Raw genomic sequence first — 19,563 nt, forward strand, 5'->3', positions numbered from 1 at the left:
AGGCTCCGAGCCATCAGCCCAGAGCCTGATGCGGGGCTCGAACTCACGGACCGCGAGATCGTGACCTGGCTGAAGTCGGACGCTTAACCGACTGTGCCACCCAGGCGCCCCTTTTTTTTTTTTTAATTTATTTTTGGGACAGAGAGAGACAGAGCATGAACGGGGGAGGGGCAGAGAGAGAGGGAGACACAGAATCGGAAACAGGCTCCAGGCTCCGAGCCGTCAGCCCAGAGCCCGACGCGGGGCTCGAACTCACGGACCGCGAGATCGTGACCTGGCTGAAGTCGGACGCTTAACCGACGGCGCCACCCAGGCGCCCCTGAATATCCTTGATGTAAGGAAGTGGTCCACTTTCATTCAGATGCGTGTAGCTGTCTAGTTTTACAGCACCATTTATTGAAGGGACTGTCTTTTCCCCATTGTATATTCTTGCCTCCTTTGCTACAGATTAAGTGACCGTGTAAGTGTGGGTTTGTTTCTGGGATCTCTGCTCTGTTCCACTGATCTATGTGTCTGTTTTGGGGCCAGTTCCGTACTGTTTCGATTACTATAATTTTGAAGCATAGCGTGAACTCTGGGAACATGATACCCCCGACTTTGTTCTAATTTCTCAAGATTGCTTTGGTTATTTGGGGGCTTTAGAGGTTCCATACAAATTTTAGGATTGTTTGTTCTAGTTCTATGAAAAATACCGGTGGTATTTTGATAGAGATTGCCTTGAACCTGTAGGTTGCTTTGGGTACTATGGACATTTTGACACTATCCTTTTCTTTTTTAAATTTTTTTTTTCAACGTTTTTTATTTATTTTTGGGACAGAGAGAGACAGAGCATGAACGGGGGAGGGGCAGAGAGAGAGGGAGACACAGAATCGGAAACAGGCTCCAGGCTCCGAGCCGTCAGCCCAGAGCCTGACGCGGGGCTCGAACTCACGGACCGCGAGATCGTGACCTGGCTGAAGTCGGACGCTTAACCGACTGCGCCACCCAGGCGCCCCTCTTTTTTAAATTTTTTAACGTTTATTTATTACTGAGAGACAGAGAGAGACAGAGCATGAGCAGGGGAGGGGCAGAGAGAAGAGGAGACACGGAATCTGAAGCAGGCTCCAGGCTCCGAGCCGTCAGTACAGAGCCCGACGCGGGGCTCGAACTCTCAAACAGCTAGATCATGACCTGAGCCGAAGGCGGACGCTTAACCGACTGAGCCACCCAGGCGCCCTGACGCTATTTATGCTTCTAAATCGCGAGCACAGTGTATCTTTCTGTTTATTTGTGTTGTCTTCGATTTCTTTCCTCAATGTCATATCTAGTTTTCAGAGCACAGGTCTGTCACCTCCTTGGTTAAATTTATTCCTAGGTGTTTTATTCTTTTTGACGCAGTTGTAAATTTTATCTTAAAATCTCTCTTTCTGACAGTTCACTCTTTGTGTGTAGAAACGCAACACATTTCTGTATACTAATTTTGTGTCTTGCAACTTTATTGAATTCACACTTATTCTAATAGTTGTTCGGTGGGGTCTTTTGGGTTTTCTATTTATTGTACCATGTCATCCGCAGATAGTGGCAGTTTATTTCTTCCTTTCCAATTTGGATCCCTTTTATTTCTTTTTCTTGCCTAATTGCTGTGGCGGGGACTTCTACGACTATGTTGAGTGAAAGTGGGAGGAATGGAGATCCTTGTCTTGTTCCAGATTTTATAGGAAAAATGTTCAGCTTTTCACTGTTGAGTCAGATGTTAGCTCTGGGTTTGTCATATATGGCCTGTGTTATGTTGAGGTATGCGTGTTTCCTCTGCACTGAGTTTGTTGAGAGTTTTATCATAAATAGATGTTGCATCTTGTCAGATGCTTTTTCTGCGTCTGTTGAGATGATCATATGATTTTTTAAAATGTTTAATTTATTTTTGAGAGAGTACAAGTGGGGGAGGGGCAGTGAGAGGGGGACAGAGGATCTGAAGTGGGCTTTGTGCTAACAGCAGCTAGCCCGATGTGGGACTTGAACTCACAAACCACGAGATCATGACCTGAGCCAAAGTCGTCGCTGCTCAACTGACTGAGCCACCCAGGTACCCCTAATCATATGATTTTTATGCTTTGTTTTGTTAATGTGGTGTATTATATGTTGATTGATTTGCAGATGTTAAACCAACCTCATATCCCTGCAATGTATCCCAGTTGATCATGGTGTATGATCTTTTTAATGTCTTGTTGAATTTGGTTTGCTAATACTTTGGTGAGGATTTTTGCATCTATGTTCATTGGAGATACTGACCTGTAATTTTCTTTCTTTCTTTCTTTCTTTCTTTTTTTTTTTTTCGTAGTGTCTTTGTCTGGTTTTAGTATCAGGGTAATGCTAGCCTTGTAGAACGAATCTGGAAGCATTCATATGTCTCCAATTTTGTTTAGAGTAACTTGAGAAGGATAGGTATTAACTATTCTTTAAATGTTTGGTAGACTGGAAAACCAATCAAGACAAACCCAAAGCAGAAACAGACCCGTAAATACAGGGAACAAACTGATAGTTGCTAGAGGGGAGGAGGGCTGGGGGGATGAGCAAAATGGGTGAGGGGAAGTGGCAGGTAGGGCTCCTGGTTGTGGAATGAATAAGTCACAGGGGTGAAAGGTACAACATAGGAAATAGAGTTAATAGTATTGCGGTAGCACTGTATGGTGACAGATGGTTACTCTTGCGAGTATAGCATAATGTATAGACGTGTTGAATTTCTAGGTTGTGCACCTGAAGCTAATGTCACACTGTGCCAACTGTATTTCAATAAAAATAAGTAAGCAAGTAAGTAAGTAAGTAAGTAAGTAAATGTTTGGTAGAATTTACCTGTGAAGCTATCTTGTCCTGGACTTCTGTGTGTTTGGAGTTTTGTTTTTTTAATTAAATTAAATAATTAAATTAAATTAAATTTAACTTAATTTAACTCAGTTCAATTCATTTTTATTTTATTTTATTTTATTTTAATTGTTTTTTTTTAATGTTTATTTATTTATTTATTTATTTATTTATTTTTAAAAAAAAATTTTTTTTTTAATGTTTTTTTTTTATTTATTTTTGGGACAGAGAGAGACAGAGCATGAACGGGGGAGGGGCAGAGAGAGAGGGAGACACAGAATCGGAAACAGGCTCCAGGCTCCGAGCCGTCAGCCCAGAGCCTGACGCGGGGCTCGAACTCACGGACCGCGAGATCGTGACCTGGCTGAAGTCGGACGCTTAACCGACTGCGCCACCCAGGCGCCCCAATGTTTATTTATTTTTGAGAGAGAGTATGAACATGAGCGGGAGAGGTGCAGAGAGAGAGGGGGACAGAGGACAGAAGCGGGCTCTGTGCTGAGAGCAGAGAGCCTGATGCGGGACCTGAACTCAAGAACCGTGAGATCGTGCCCTGAGCTGAAGTTGGATGTTTAACTGATTGAGGCACCCATGCGCCCCACGGGGAGTTTTATTTTAATTGCTGATTTAATTTCATTGCTAGTAATCAGTCTGTTCAGATTTTCTATTTCTGTACATGACTGAATCTCGGAAGATTGTATGCTTTTGAGGCATGTATCCATTTTTCTAGGTTGTCCAATTTGTTAGAACACCCTGGTTTTCATTTGGGAAAAACTATGGCTTCCCTGCTTTGAGGCCACGTGGTTTGGATCCTGCCAATTTCCTCCTCCTCCTTCAGGGGCTGGCTTCTGACTTTCTGACCCATCAGAGCATCTCAGCAAGGCCTCATGGATTGGATCACGCTTGGGCACATGACCCAAGCTGGGCCAATGAGGGCTGGCCCTGGGATGTTTGTTGCAAACACTGGGTAAGAGGTCCTTCTTTTCTGCTGCAGTTGCTAAGCTCGTAGGAGGTAAGCCTGGTGGTATCGGTTAGTATTGCTGTGTAACAAATCATCGTAAGCTAATGGTTCAAAACAATACCCTTTTATTATTGGTTAGGGACCTGCGCGTGGGGTCTCTTCTGCCTCCAGATCTGTCGCAGGGCTGCAGGTAAGATGTTGGCCAGGGCTGGGGTCTCATCTGAAAGCTCGCCTGGGGCGGGGGCACTGTCCTGTTTCCATGTTCTCATGGTTGTTGGCAGGATTCACTTTTTGTGGGTTCTTGGACCCTGGTCCTCGGTTCCTTGCCACGTGGCCCTCTCTCCATATGGCAGTTTGCTTTATCAAAGCCACTACATGACCACCTCTTGCAGCCTAATCATGGAAGTGTTCTATCGGTCAGAAGGCATTTACTCAAGGGGAGAGGACTGTACAAAGCTGTGCATGCCAGCAGGCCGTCTTAGAAGGTACCGACTGTTCTGGATCTGCGTGGGAATGAGGCACCACGGGGCAAAGATGAAACCGAGAGACAGAGCGGGAAGCTTTCCTGGGGACCATAGCCGAGTGCCTCGAAGTAGCTATTTCTGAGATGAGCTTGATCTTGAACTTCCCCGGTACGTGACCCAGGGTACTTTTTTTTTCCCTGAAGCTACTTTGAGTCGGGTTTTTCTCGCTTCCAACCGGAAGCGTCCCAACGGAAGCCCCGCGGAGGCTTCTCAGATTCCCTTCCAGATTCCCTGGAAGTGACCATCCTCCTGGGAAAGCCTTTGGCATTCTGTGTGCTCTAGAAAGTCTGCACATACCTCACCTCCCCCTCCAGACTGAGCTCATCGAGGACAGAGTTGTATGGATACATATTTTTTTAAACCTTCCTTCCTTGCTTTCCTTACAGTGCCTAGAATGCCGTCAGACACAGTAGATGCCATCTGCCAGTAATTACTGGTATGAGAGGTTCTTCCTTGTGCCTCCCTCTCCCCCTCCCCTTGCCAATCAAAAGTGTTTCAAAAATGATCTCAATCTCCTGCACCTGGCGTAGGGTTGGAACGCTGAATGTCAAAGACGAAAACGTCGATGCCACCCACGAGAGGTAGCACACAGCTGCGCACAGAAATCTTAGCCGAAGGGTGCATTCCACAACGTTGGGTGGGGTCATCCTAACAGAAACGACGGGTCACAAGCGACAGACCTGATGGGAGGTGGTGCTGGCCTAATTGCCTTAACATTCTCGATTTTAATCCAATACGTCTATGACAGCCCTGCCCTTTGGAAGCATTTGCTGAGACCAACATATTTATCTTTGGTGACAGGGCTTTATAGTTTTTTTTCTAGGCTTAGTGGAGTTTTGTTGCTTCTCCGGAACTTGTGATCTCTCGGACGCCAATATGTACCGAAAAAAAAAAAAAAGTTTTCTCCACGAAGCCACTTTAAAACGCTTTTCATTAATGCATTCAGTCGCCTGCAATGACCTAGCCTCCGAAGTCACTTGGGGTGACTTCACTGCATTTTATTCATCAGATGTCAGCCCATAATCAAGGGAAGGGGAATTTGACTCCCTCTCTTGATCAGAGAAGTGTCAAAGAATTTGCAGACATGCTTTCAAGGTCCTCTGACCAAGGACAGAGTGGAGGGGGTGGGGAGGGAGGGGCTTCTTGGCTCCTGGATTCGTCAGGAAGGCTGTGAATGCTGGTGAAGGATGGCCGACCCCCCAGCTGGCAGGTGGGGGTCTCGTGGGCCTGGTTCACTTTCCCTTTAGTTTCTTCCAAATGTAGTGATGTCCTTCCTACTTGTCTTCCACAGGGGCACCGGATGCCCCAGGCCCTTTTCTGGTGCCTGGCCTTGGGGCCCTGTGGCTTTTTAAGGAAGTGATTTATTATGAGAGAGAGAGAGAATCTCAAGCAGACTTTGCACACAGAGTCTGACACAGGGCTTGAACCCACGAACTGTGAGGTCATGACTTGAGCCGAAACCAAGAGTTGGATGTTCGACCGACTGGGCCACCCAGGTGCCCCAGGGCCCAAGGATTTAAAAAAAAATTTTTAATGTTTATTTTTGAGAGAGAGAGAGAGACTGAGTGTGAGTGGGGGAGGGGCAGACACACACACACACACACACACACACACACACACACACGCACAGAATCTGAAGCAGGCTCCAGGCTCTGAGCTGTCAGCACAGAGCCTGATGCGGGACTTGAACCGACAAACCGTGAGATCACGATCTGAGCCAAAGTCGGACGTTCAGCTGATGGAACCACCCAGGCGCCCCTGGGGCCCTATGGTTTAAACGTGGCCTGTCACACAGTCCGACCTGACTCCTGGACAGCAGGTTCGACGTGGGCTCCTCCTGGCATCGGGTCCTGCCGCTGGCCTTGGTGCCCAGATACTCCTTCCCCACAGCCCCCGCCTCCGTATATTTGCCCCTTTACTCCCTTGAAAAGGGTCATCGCGGGGAGTCAGCATTCCAGGACAGTGGCAGTGGCTGCCTTCATCGATGTGAGATGTGAGACACTGGGATTAGAATATTAATTTCACCCGGGGCTTGGGCACATTGTTTCTGCGCTGGCTTCTTCCTCCCGTGTCTCTTCTGGATGCTCCTGGGGAGGTCAGTGGGAAGTTTTAGAGTTTCTGTGACCTGCTGGGTTCTCTGTGTCCGCGAGCCCCTCTCCTGATGCGCACAGGTGGAGGGAAACTTGGCCACCTCCTCATGCAGCGGTTGACAACCAGCACCTGTCTCGTGGCCGTATCCTGCCCAGGGGCAGACCCGTTTGGCCAGACCCGTTTGGGCAGACCCGTGCCGTGATAATTTTCGAGCTCATGTTCCAGAGATATAGAAGATTTAGTGTGACAATTTGGGTGTTTGGCTTCCTCTTGAAGAACCGCAGGGCTGGGACCACTGGTTTGCAGCGACGTGATCTCTAGTTTATGCATAAGATTGTCAGTGAGCGCCCACTACGTGCCCGGCGCTGTTGTAGGGACTGAGTTTATAGCCCCTCCTGTCAAGGGGCTTACAACATTCCATCTAGAACGTGTTGCCTGTCCAGCCCTCTGGACCAGCGCTGGCCATCTTTCTATGACCATGGGGACGTTTGCTATGTGTGTTCTTCACTGGGGTAGCCACAGGCTGCTGTGGAGCATCTGAGATGTGGCCAGAGAAACTAAGGATCTGAACTTACGATTCCAATTCATTTTGGTTCACACATATTTAATTTTTTAAAAGTTTTTGTTTATTTTGAGGGAGAGAGCAAGTGGGGGAGGATGAGAGAGAGAGAGGGAGGGAGAATCCCAAGCAGGCTCCGTACCGCCCGCGCAGAGCCCGATGCGGGGCTCAAACTCACGGACCGCGAGATCATGACCTGAGCCGAAGTCGGATGTTCAACAGACTGAGCCACCCAGGTGCCCCCATGTATATTGAAATATAAATTTCAGCTTATATTTGCAGCCACAGCTGCACGTGGCTACTAGCTGAAGTGTTGGACAGGGGCGATCAAGATACGTGAATCTGCATCTCCCATGTACCAGCTAAGCCAATGCCCTCATTGAACAGTTGGGGAAACTGAGGTATGTGCATTGTGCAGACCCAGGACTGGAACTCCTTGATGGCTCACCTGGGATGTCCAGTGTAACCAGTATCAGCGAGGGAGAAAATGGGCCGAGGTGACGTTAGATGTAGCCGGAGAGATGGACAGGGCTCGGGTTATGCAGGGCCTTGCAGACCGAGGGAAGGAATTTGGATTAAAACAAACCTATGGGGCGCCCGGGTGGCTCAGTCGGTTGAGCGTCTGACTTCGGCTCAGGTCGTGATCTCGCGGTTTCGTGGGTTCGAGCCCCACGTCGGGCTCTGTGCTGGCAGTGTGGAGCCTGCTTGGGATTCTCTCTCTTCTCCCTCTCTCTCTCTCTCTCTCTCTCTGCCCCTCCCCCACTTGTGCGCTCTCTCAAAATTAAATAAACTTAAAAAAAAAATTAACGGAGGTGAGATTCACATACAGATGAACCATTTTAACAAGTCAGTGGCATTTCGCACATTCAGTGCTGTGCAACCACAGCCCTGTTCAATGGCAGAACATTTTCATCCCCCAAAGGAGACCCCATACCCGTTACGTAGCCACCCCCCTCCCCCCCAGCCCCTGGCCACCGCTGGTTTACTTTTTGCCTGTGGGTTGCCCGTTCTGGACATTTCCCAAAATGGAATCATACCCTTCGTGGCCTTCTGTGTCTGGCTTTCACCCCGCATGGTGTTTTGAGGTTCGCCCATGTTGTAGCAGGCGTCCGTGGCTCTTTCCTTTTTCATGGCTGAATTGTATTCCACGGCAGGCATCAGGACTTTGGATCTTACCTAAGAGCAGTGGGGAGCCGTGCAGGGTCTCCTTTCTGAGTGTCGCTGGAAGGAAGGCCCCCTTTTGCAGCCCAGTGGTAAACAGGGTCTCCTCCTCTGGCTGCCACAAAGCTGGTTTTCGGCTTCGTGTGGGGGTTCAGGGTGCGGGCTGCCCCACCTCCCGCACCAGGTACTCGATGCCCCTGCCTGCCATCGCCGTGAGCACCCTCCGAATTAATTTGGTCTCTGGGGGGAGGATCCCCGTCCGGGCTGCAGCGTCTCTGTCTGACTCAGCGCCAGGCTGGCTCGCTCAGGGCAGCGGCCATCTCTCAGCAGGGTCCGGGCTCGGGGACTGCTTGTCTCCAGGGGAGGGGGTTGGCCCAGTGGCCAGCTGGGCTGTGTTGTCCCAGCCTGGACAGCAGGTGCCGGCCAGGCAGAAGAGCAGCCTGGTCACCGGGACAGTGCTGCCCAGGGTATGGGAGGCTGTCCTGTTTCTGTCCCTTGTCACCTATGCTGTGGGTGGCCCCGGGAGGGGCATTTACTTGGTTTGCTGTGCTGTGCTCCAGGGTCTGACCGCAGGGCCAGGAGCAAGGACGGCCGTCTCCTCTGGGGCCCCTCTGGTAGCCCGCTCCTCCCGGCCACCACTGCTCTGGACACGCCCGGGAGCGTGGAGACACTCGTCCCTTGTTTCTCAAGCCCTGTCGGTCATTGGCCTGAACCATTTGGCAGAGCTGAGTCCCAGTGACTCAGACAGGCTTCTGTTTTGTGGCAGCTCTTTGTTCCACGGGTTTTCTTTCCTCTTTTATACTATGGAATACAACGGCTATTGATTTTATTTAAGAAAATGTAACGATACACGTTGTACATATATATTCTCTCCTAGTAGAAAATTGAAACGTTCCCCTGTACTGAATTCTCCTCTCCTTCCCTGGAGCGAACTACCCCTAGAACTGTCGTGAGGGTCTTTCCAGACTTCTTTCTGTGGATTTAATCTGTACCTGCTCACTTGCTTGAACACCCATTTTTTTCATTCAACACGTAGTAATTTATTGAGCGTCTAATGTCCATGTCAGGCACCGTTCTAGGCTCTGGGGACATATCAGTGAATGAGGTAGACAGAAATCTTGGCTCTCTTGCGGGGTAGAGATTCTCATGGAGGAAGCGAGTGCTATGAGGGAAGATTACCCAGGGAGGGTGTTGGGAATTCTGGGTCGGGGAGCTGACTTTGTACGGAGGGTGGTCATGGTCAGAGGAGAGCTGGCTGAGAAGACAGCGCTTGAGCGGAGATCCCAGGAGCAAATCTCGAGGCTTTCTAGGGGGAGGGGTGCTCTAGGCTGTGGGAGCAGCAAGTGCAAAGGCCCTGGGGTGGGAACAGGGGTGTGTTAATGGAACAGCAGAGAAGCTGGTGTGGCCTGAGGAGGACACACTAGGGCCGAGGAGACCCTGTTGGTGATGAGGGCAGATCACAAAGGGCTCAGTGGGTCGCTGCAGCGCTTTTGGCTTTGACCGTGAGTGGAATGACCACCGGAGGGGTTGAGCAGCGAGTGGTCTGGACCGATTCCCATTCTAAAAGGTTCCTTTCCCATGGTGTCGAAGACAGAGCAGTGCCTGGTGGGGTAGGATGGGGGGTCAGGGTAGAGACCAGAGAGGAGGCCAGGCCAGTGCTGGGAACTTGGATCTGGGGCGGTGCAGGTGGGGAGGAGGGAGGGGCCAGAATTTTGGCCTGAGCTCTTAGAAGGGCTGATTTGCACCAACCCTTCCGGGGTGGCCCAAGAACAGGTGCAAGGGCATGTTTGACTTGCGACGCTTGCTTTCAGTGGGGATCTCAAGTGCCCGGCTGGATTTCTGGGTCTTTGTTGGGAATTTCAAATGCCTCCTGCTCCAGATATTCGTCCCCCAATCAGCTGTCCACCGTGTTCCTGTCCCCTGCCCCTTCCCCAAAGACAGCCTCAAACTCCCCAGACTTCCCTGAGCTCAGCACTCCGTGTGCCCATCCCAGCCCCCGGGAGTGCACCTGTTCCCTGAAGACCTGTTCCCTGAAGTTCCTCTTGTCTGGGTTTCCGAGCTGCCTCCAGTGCACAGCCCGTTGGTCCAGTGGCCTGGAGGCTGAGTCCTGCTGGGAGAACTCTGAGGAACAGGATGGGAAACCAGGGGATCCAAAAAATAGGAGGGCAGCATGCACATCACCCTCCACCCTCCCTTGAAACTGCCCCGCACTATCCACCTTCTGAGCTCTCGGCCTGGCTTCCTCTGTCTCCAAATATGAACCAACGTCTTGTTTTCCTGGCTTCTAGCTGGCAGGGATGCGTGAGGGATGGCCTCTCTCTTTCCTGTGCCGGCCCCCGTCCCCCTTTAGGTCACCATCGTCTCTGGGAATCTGAGCGAGCTGGGTTCCCCTGCAAAGCGAGCCCCGGGGGTGGGGGCGCCGCGGTGAAATGCGGCCGCTTCCTTCATTCACGGCCGGTAACGACGCACAGAGGAACGCGCGAATCACTCGCTCGTTTCAACAGGAGAGCGGATTCACGGGTTTGGTCCTCCCTGTTTCCTCTCGGGGGAAGCCCCTCCCCCAGCCGCTCTTCCTCCACTATTGTTCTTAAAATCGAGGTGAAATTCACGTCGCGTAAGATTAACCATTTCAAAGTATGCATACAATGCAGTGTTTCCCAGGACACGCACAGTGGCGTGCAACCACAGCTTCTGTCTAGTTCCAGAACGTTTTCCCGGTTCCCGCCCCCTGCCCCCCCCCGCCGTCTCCTCTTTGCCTCTATTCTGGACTTTTCCTATAAAGAGAATCGTACGCTGTGTAACCCTTCGTGTCTGGCCTCTTTCACTGACACAACGTCCCCGAGGTGCATCCACGTTGTAGCAGGTGCCAAGGTGGGTCCTCCTGGGCTAGGGTCGAGGTGTGGGCCTCTCTGTGTTCCTTCCTGAGGCGCCGGGGGGTCCTCTGGGGGAGCTTCCTCGTCTCCTCTGCCCTGCGCTGGAGCCCGCGTTCCGTGGCCGGGGGGGGCGCTCTTCTGTCCTTGCCTCTCCATTCTCTGGCTGACCTCCTGCCTCCCTCTTACAGGGACCCCTGTGATCACACGGCCACCCTGATAATCCGGGACAGTCTCCCCACCTTAGGATCCCTTTCCCTCCGTGAGGTCACGTTCCCCGGTCCCAGGGAGGAGGGGTGGACGTCGTTGCGGGAGGCGATCACTCTGCACGCCGCAGCCCCCCTCGTCCACTTCTTACAGACCTCTGTGACCTCTGACCCTGGGCTTCCCTGGAAGCCTGATGCCACCTGCCTGCCCCGTTCGTCGACTTGGGCCGCCTTAACAAAACACCACGCAGGGTGGTTTAAGCCGCAGACGTTCCCTTCTGGAAGCCGGGTGTTAGAGATCAAGATCTGGTTTCCGGTGAGGACTCTCTCTGGCCTGCGGGCGGACACTTGCCCTCCATCCCTCGTACGGGGAGAGAGAGCGAGACACAGAAAGAGCTGCAGTGTATCCTCTTCACAAGGACACGCGTCCTGTTCGCTCGCATCCCACCCTTTCAGCGTCATCCCCCCTAATCAGCGGCGTAAAAGCTGCCGTCGCCACATGCTTAACACTGGGGCTGGGGCTCCCACATATGGATTTTGGGGACACAGAAGTCAGCTCTTAACACCCCCCACCCTCCGGCTTCCTTCTCTAGCCCTCAGTCTCGAAGGCCTCTTTGTGTCTTTGCCGAGAAAACGAGAGCTGAGATCCTTTCCTCCGTCCTGCGTCGCCCCTGAAATTACTCTATTATCGCAGCCGGATTCTCTCTGCTCTGTGAGTGTGGGCAAATTGACAGGATGTTAAAGGATGTTCCAGAAAAGGTCACCGATAACACGCCTTTCTTTGATTAGTTCCCGAGAAAAGGAGCCGGTGATTCCTTCCCTGGACGGGAATGAAGGGTGCGGCCCGGGGACCGCACAGGTGTCTGCACAGGAGGGGCCCGGCTGGGCCACCCCCGGCCCGGAGCCCACGGGAGCCATCGCCTGCCCACCCTCCCTGCCCCATCACCCACACGGGCCTGCCTCGGCGCCGTGGCCGCTGGCTGTGGTCCTGGCGTTTCACAAGCTGGAGCCATCGGGCCCCTGAGCCGCCATGCAGATGCCTTCCCCGTGCGCTCCAGTTTGTAATTAAAACATGACTTGCCATTCTGATTAGATTGAGTGGTGAAGTTCATCTGGAAGAGTTTTTCATCCGCATTGTGTAATTAGCAACATATGATGCTTGTATTAGTGCAATTAAAAGTTATGGTGATTAATACGGGTATCAGAGCAGAACCATAAATCAACAGATTCTGGGCACTTGGAGTTCACGGGCTGGAAGGCAGGCTGCCAGCTGTGGCCCGGCCCGGCGCTGTCTGACTTCTGTGCATTCTGGCAGGGCCGCTGGGATGGAGAGGAGAGCCCAGCCTGGGGGTCGGGTACCCGACTGGGTTACTCGCTGACATCTCTGAACCTCAGTTTCCCTGTCCTGAAAGTCGGGGTATCAGCACTTGCCTCTCAGATGGTTCTGAGATTCAGTGCTTGGGATATATTTTACATGTAGTTAATCTCTTTCCCCCACAGAGTCTCCATTCCCTTCCCTTAATTCCAAAGTGGGCTGAAGGGGTGCCTGGATGGCTCAATCGAGCGTCCGACTCTTGATTTTGGCTCAGGACATGATCCCAGGGTAGTGGGATCGAGCCCCACGTCAGGCTCTGAGCTCAGTGAATAGCCTGCGTGAAGTTTCTCTCTCTCTCTCTCTCTCTCTCTCTCTCTCTCTCTCTCCCTCTGCTCCCCTCCCTGAGGCTCTCTCTCTCTAATTAAAAAACAAACAAAAAACACAAAATGCACTAAAGGTTATTATCTATTATAACTAACCCCATACATACCTTTGACCCAGGATCCCACCCTGAGATATTTATCATTTAAATACATTTTCCATGTGTGCAAAATGTGCCAGTGCAGTCATTGTTCCTACTAGGAGAGATTTGGGATAGGTCTAAGCTGATTACATAAATAATGATGTATTCAAGTAAGGAAATATTTTGCAGCTGGTAAAAAAAAAACAAACAAAAAAAACCCAAAAGAGGCACATCTATTTATAGTGATAAAGCCCTAAGGGTGAGCTGGTAGGTAGATAAAGAAATGGAGAACAAGGGGTGTGTGGACAAAAGGAGAAAACATCTGTCTGTTTGCAGATGTGCGGTCAGGGGTTCCTGTGACCCGGGCAGGTCCTCTTGGCTGGGGGACAGGATGGGGGTGGTCATTTGTGCCTTTCTCGTTTTGTGCCACATGCGTTTATTATTTATTTAAATAGTTTAACTTAAAAACATTTTATTGTTTAGGGGCATCTGGGTGACTCAGTCGGTGAAGGGTCCGACTCTTGATTTTGGCTCAGGTCATGATCTCACGGTTTGTGAGTTGGAGCCCCGCACCAGGCTCTGCGTGGACGGTGTGGTGCCTGCTTGGGATTCTCTCTCTCTCTCTCTCTCTCTCTCTCTCTCAAAATAAATAAACTTAAAAAAAAGTTTTATTTTTTAATTAATGAGCTTAGAGAGAGGGAGAGATTGAGGAGGATGAGGGGCAGAGGGAGGGAGAGAGAGAATTAAAAAAAAAAATTTTAATGTTCACTTTTTGGAGAGAGACAGAGACAGAGCGTGAGCAGGGGAGGGGCAGAGAGAGAGAGGGAGACACAGAATCCAAAGCAGGCTCCAGGCTCTGAGCCGTCCGCACAGAGCCCGACGCGGGGCTCGAATCCACGAACCAGGAGATCATGACCTGAGCCGAAGTCAGACACTTAACTGACTGAGCCCCCCAGGCGCCTCAGGAGAGGGAGCATCTTAAGCAGTTTCCATACTCACTGCAGAGCCTGATGTGGGGCTCGATCCCACAGCCCTAGGATCATGACCTGGGCTGAAATCAAGAGTTGGACGCTCAACCGACTGAGCCACTGAGACTCCCTTCAAAATCTTTTAAAAGAACAATAAAAAAGGCAGCCGCCCCACCCACCTTACCCACCCTTAAAAAAGGGAAAAAAGAGCCTGGTGTCGCACTTTGTATAAATTCTTTCTCATGTAGACCTTGTGACTGAGAGCTTCCAGAGTGATTTTTCTCTGCTGGGCTGTCGTAGCATTTTGTAGCTGGCTTCTGGATTTCTAGTGCAGAAATGAAGTCTAGAAATCTCAAGCACCCACGCCATGGCGTTCTGGGGCGGGAGAGAAGGAGCCCTCGCCCTGACCGTGTCCCTCCTGGTCGGCCGTGCCCTGGATTTGGGCAGAGACTGAGACCGTGATTATCGAAAGGTCATCCTGAGCTTTTGCCATCAGCCTGTGCAGCTGGGTCCCTGAGGACCCGGGCGACGCTCTACAGAGCTTTTTTTTTTTTTTTTTTTATTTTTTATTTTTATTTTTATTTTTTTTTAAATTTTTTTTTTTTTCAACGTTTTTTATTTATTTTTGGGACAGAGAGAGACAGAGCATGAACGGGGGAGGGGCAGAGAGAGAGGGAGACACAGAATCGGAAACAGGCTCCAGGCTCCGAGCCATCGGCCCAGAGCCCGACGCGGGGCTCGAACTCACGGACCGCGAGATCGTGACCTGGCTGAAGTCGGACGCTTAACCGACTGCGCCACCCAGGCGCCCCAGAGCTTTTTTTTTTTAAATTAGAATTACTCAGCATTTCCACGTGTAGGTTTATACCCAAGAGAATTGCAAACAGGTGCTTAAACAGAACGCTGTCTGTGGATAGTCACAGTGGCACCACTCGCAACGCCCAAAGTTGGAAACGACCCAGGTGTCCATCAGCCGATGGATAGATAAACAAATCGCGGTCTGTCCACACAAAGCAATATTACTGAGCCTTAAGAAGAATGAAGTAGACGCACGTTATGCCACGGATGAGCCTCAGAAACATATCACCGAGTGAAAGAAGCCAGAGCCGAAAGGCCACATACTGTAGAATTTCATTTATATGAAACGTCCGCAACAGGCAAATCTCTCGAGACAGAACCTAGATCGGGGCGGGGGGCGGGGGGGTGCCAGGGGCTGGGGGGGGGCAGCCACGTGGGGAGTGACAGCGAATGGGTGTGAGGTTTACTTTCGGGCTGATGAAAATGCCCTGGTGATTCCAGGACACTGAATGCGCGAAATGACACTGAAATGTTCACTTTAAAATGCTTAACTGTATGTAATGTGCATTTCACCTCAATTAAAAAAAACTGAAAGCCATCTGTAGCGAGAGGCCCTGACCCTTTTGATTATTCGGTCATTGTTCAAGAGATCAATATTTGGCATGTTGTGATAAATTGAACTGTCAAAAAAATTTTTTTTAATGTTTACTTATTTTTGAGAGAGAGAGAGCGTGAGCAGGAGAGGGGCGGAGAGAGAGGGAGACACAGAATCCGACACAGCTCCAGGCTCCGAGCTGTCAGCACAGAGCCCGATGCGGGGCTCGAACTCACAGACTCTGAGATCATGACCTGAGCCGAAGTCGGACGCTCAACTGACTGAGCCACCCTGGCACCCCCCACCTTTTTTTTTTTTTTAAATATGTGTCGTGAATGGTGAGGTTTCCAGCAACGTCCCAGGGACTTGTAGCACCGATGTGAAACGCGTCCTCAGAGTTGGGACAAATGTCCTGGATGGCCTTGGCAGCACGTTACAGTCTTTGCTCCGTTGTATGTGGTCGAGGGTGTTTGTCACTCCTGTTTCCCCGTAGCGTTTATGCCCATCCAAGCAGCTACTAATGCATGTTTTTATTTACTTTTCTTCTAGGAAAAGCAGTAGGCTTTACGTGTTGTCCTTGGCGTGCTTAGCCATACGTCCTGGCAGATGGTGGTGTTTTGCATCAAGGTTTGGGAAGCGGCCTCCTTCCTTCCTCAGGTCACCTGTTAGGGACGGAGGCCGTTCTTTGCGCTAGACCAGGTCGGTGTGGGCACCAGGGGTGACCCAGCCTCACCGCCTGGAGGTACGGAAAGAAGTCTGTGGGATTTTGTTTGGCAGTGAACCTTTCCCACGCACCCAAGATGATGCTGTTTCATGGAGGCCCAGCCGCTGCTTAGACAAGTGCAGAGCAAATCCCTGTGCGTTCAGTATCGATTCGGTCTGGGCGTCCTGCCAGTCTTGGAGAAGGCCACGATGGGGACGCAGACTCTTCAGTCCCGGCACCTCCGAGAGGTCTAGGAGTCAAAGCTGCCCGGGCTCGTGTTTTCTGACAGTGGGCGGGGGCACCACTGGGCTCCCGGCTTTGATGTTTTCTTGGTTGACTGGTCGATCAGCAGGTTCTGGAAGCTGCAGCAGTCTCCTAGTGGGTCTCCATGCCTTTTCCCTTGTCCTCCTGTGTCTGTTTTTCAGGATGTAGCCAGAGTGAGCCTTTTAAGATATTAAACCTGCTCCTGTCCCTCCTCGGCTCTAGGCCCTCCCATGGCTCCCGGCTCATTCAGATCATTCAGAGTAAAAATCCCCTTACCTGGTCCCCCTGGCCTCCTTCCTGGCCCTGAGAGGCCGAGCACACACCTACCACAAGGCCTTTGCACGTGCTGTTCCATATGTCTGGAATGCTCTTCCCTGAGGTTTGTATGGCTCACTTCCTCAAGGCAACATGATTGTCACCATCTGTCGTCACACCAGAGGGCATTTCTGGCCATCCTGCCTGTCATAGCACCCAACACCCTTTCTCCCTTTGTCCCTGCTTTGTTTTTTCTCATAGCATCGACGGCCACCTCACGTAGGGATATAATTATCCGCTTATCTGTGTTTTGCCCTGGAATATTAGCTTCAGGAAGAGCAGTGGTCTCCTTTGTCTGATTCATGGATGTGTCCCCAGGGCCTGGTACACTGCCTGGCACAGAGGAAGTGCTCGTTAAATACCAGTTGGGTGAATGTTTAATGAGCACTTACTTTGTTCTGTACTTGGCACATAGGGATTCACGGAGAATAAGGCATGTTCCTTCTCTTCAAGAAGCACCAGATCTACTGAGAGAGACGAATGAGGTCATTTTGTCCATTAGGTTTTCAAGGTATAGTGTTTAGGGCCCGTGAGTGTATCTGAGATTATACCTCAGTAAAGATGCAAAAAAAATCTTGCAAAGTGCGTATTCAAATCTTACCCTTGGTAGACGCATCGTCCTTGTAATCCACCCTCCTTCATTTTAATGAATCGGTGGACATCAGGTTCTTTCCAACTTTCTGCTATCCTGCATACAGAGCTGGAAATAACTGCCTGGAGATAAATTAGAAATAAAGAGCAAAAGGGGCGCCTGGGTGGCTCAGTCGGTTGAACGTCCAGCTCCGGCTCGGCTCGTGATCTCACGGTTTGTGGGTTCGAGCCCCGCGTCGGGCTCTGTGCTGACGGCTCGGAGCCTGGAGCCTGCTTCACCGTCTGTCTCTCCCTCTCTCTGCCCCTCCCCGACTCATACTGTTTCTCTCTCTTTCTCTCAAATATAAATAAACGTTAACAAAAATTAAAGTTAAAAAAATAAAGAGAAAAAGAAAAGTTTGAGATCTGAGAAAGTTATTAGTTTCCAAACAGTGAAAGAAAGCGGTAATCCCGAGACTAGTGTTCAGGAAACCGCACAATAAAATATAATGTTGACCAGCCAACCTCAATTTGCCTTAACTCTCTTATAAAATAATTCGATGTCATGTGAATGGTAGGAGCGTTTCTGTATGTTTGGTAGCGTGGAAGCCTGTAAAAGGAAGATTGCCCGGGACCTGGGAAGCTCCTAACACTGATGTGGACAAGACTGGATTGCCAGAAACAAGGCGATTCCACAGGAGGGGGAACAGTAGCGATTCAGAGGAGAAGGGAGAGCCGTGGGCAATTCTGGGAAGACTTCCCGGAGGAGGTGTGACTTGATTTGGGCCACAAAAGTCTGGTAGAATTTGGAAACTTGCGGTGGGAGGGGAGACTGGAAGGAAGGCTCCATTTCCTGACTATGGTGCAATCCAGGGAGGTTGGGAACATGGGGCCCTCCCTGAGAGCTCACTGAGTCCACCAAGGGCTGTGGCTCGGGCTTACGGGGCGATGCGGTCTTTTGAGATGAGTGAAACTGCCTTGAGGTGGACCCCCCCTAACACCTTCCGAACTCTGAACACCCGTGTAAGAAAAACCGGACTGTTGCCAAAGCCTCGCTGTTATTCTGTAACCGGGCACCTGCTCTTTCGGGCAGAGGGGGAGGAAGCCACACCACACAGCCTCTACCGGGGTGGGGGTAAAGGGGGCGCTGGTGTTTGTGATTCTGAGGGGGAATGTGCTTCTCTTATTCCGAGCTGCTTCTCGTTGCTTACGTATCCCGCTTCCCTCCATCGTGGACTCAAGGCGGTGCACACAAGTAAGATGAAAACAACTGGGGGGAAAGGAAAACGAGGGACGGTTGCATAGTTAGTGTAATGGTGGGGTGGGGCCGTGTTAGGAACGTATTCCAAGGGACTGACTGTAAATTTGGCCCCGGGCATCCTGGCAGCCAGAGCAAGTAAGGAAAGTGTCACAGCAACCAGGCTTTCCATAGATGGCGAGCCAGTAGAATTCCTGCTGTTATGTGGCCGTCTGGAAATTCAAAATTGTCCCAACATGAAGTGCTCTCCAACGAACTGACCATCTGTACATTTGGTTCCCACCCCACCGTCCTTGTAGGAGTGTTTCTCAGCCTCGGTGCTGCTGACGTCGCGAGCTGGATAATTCTTTGTTGGGGGGTCCGCTCTTTGCACCGCAAGATGTTCGCGGCATCCGGGGACTCTGTCTTCCAGAGGCCAGCCGTGATCTCGCGCTGCCCCGACCCCCCAAGCTGTGACAGCTAAAAATGTCTCCAGGCGTTGACCAGGGTTTCCTGGGGGGCAAAATTAGTCCCCATTTGCGAACCACAGTGAGAGGTAATGTCTATCCCTGTCCATCCCATTTTATTGATATTTTTGAAAGACCGGGCAGGAACCGTGGATTCAATAAATTATAACGAAGTGTAACTTCAGTGCAGATCATAAAGCGAAATCGCGGGTCTTGCAAGAAACGTAGGGTTTCGGGAAGTCAATGAAGGTGATGTTGGCAACCTGCCGGACCCGCGGCAAGACCATTGACCGAGGACGGCCTCTCAAGAGTTAGAGCAGTTGGCACTTGAGGAAAAGGAAATCGACCACACTGCTAATTTAATGGATGCCTCAAAATAGAATGATTTGAATATCAAAGGATTAGCAGATGACCTTGGCGAAATCAATGATGCCCTGATAAATTTTAGCAAAAACTGTGCATCTTTATGGTCATGTTCCTGAAGTCAGACGAGGAGGGAAGGACATTGCTTCCCGTTCCTAATGATTTTGTTGGATGAATTACATGGTTACTCTCAACATTTTATTCGCCTTTCATCTAAGGATTGGGATACAGTCGCGGCTCTAATTTGCGTTTTGTGAACGGTAAGCAAGTCTTATTTGCAAAATTTTTATTTTACTTT

At 50.6% G+C, this 19,563-nt stretch overlaps 1 protein-coding gene and 1 non-coding gene across 2 annotated transcripts in view; both read left to right on the forward strand.

The window, feature by feature from the left end:
* TMEM132B (transmembrane protein 132B) overlaps positions 1-19,563 on the forward strand; it is a 371,909-nt gene that overhangs the window by 16,706 nt on the left and 335,640 nt on the right. The gene's annotated exons all lie outside the window — the stretch shown is intronic.
* On the forward strand, positions 7,566-7,651 carry TRNAR-UCG (transfer RNA arginine (anticodon UCG)). Its single transcript has one exon. It is a non-coding gene; the product is annotated as a tRNA-Arg (tRNA).

This window comes from Neofelis nebulosa, chromosome 11 (genome assembly GCF_028018385.1).
Source record: "Neofelis nebulosa isolate mNeoNeb1 chromosome 11, mNeoNeb1.pri, whole genome shotgun sequence".
Taxonomy (NCBI): Eukaryota; Metazoa; Chordata; class Mammalia; order Carnivora; family Felidae; genus Neofelis; species Neofelis nebulosa.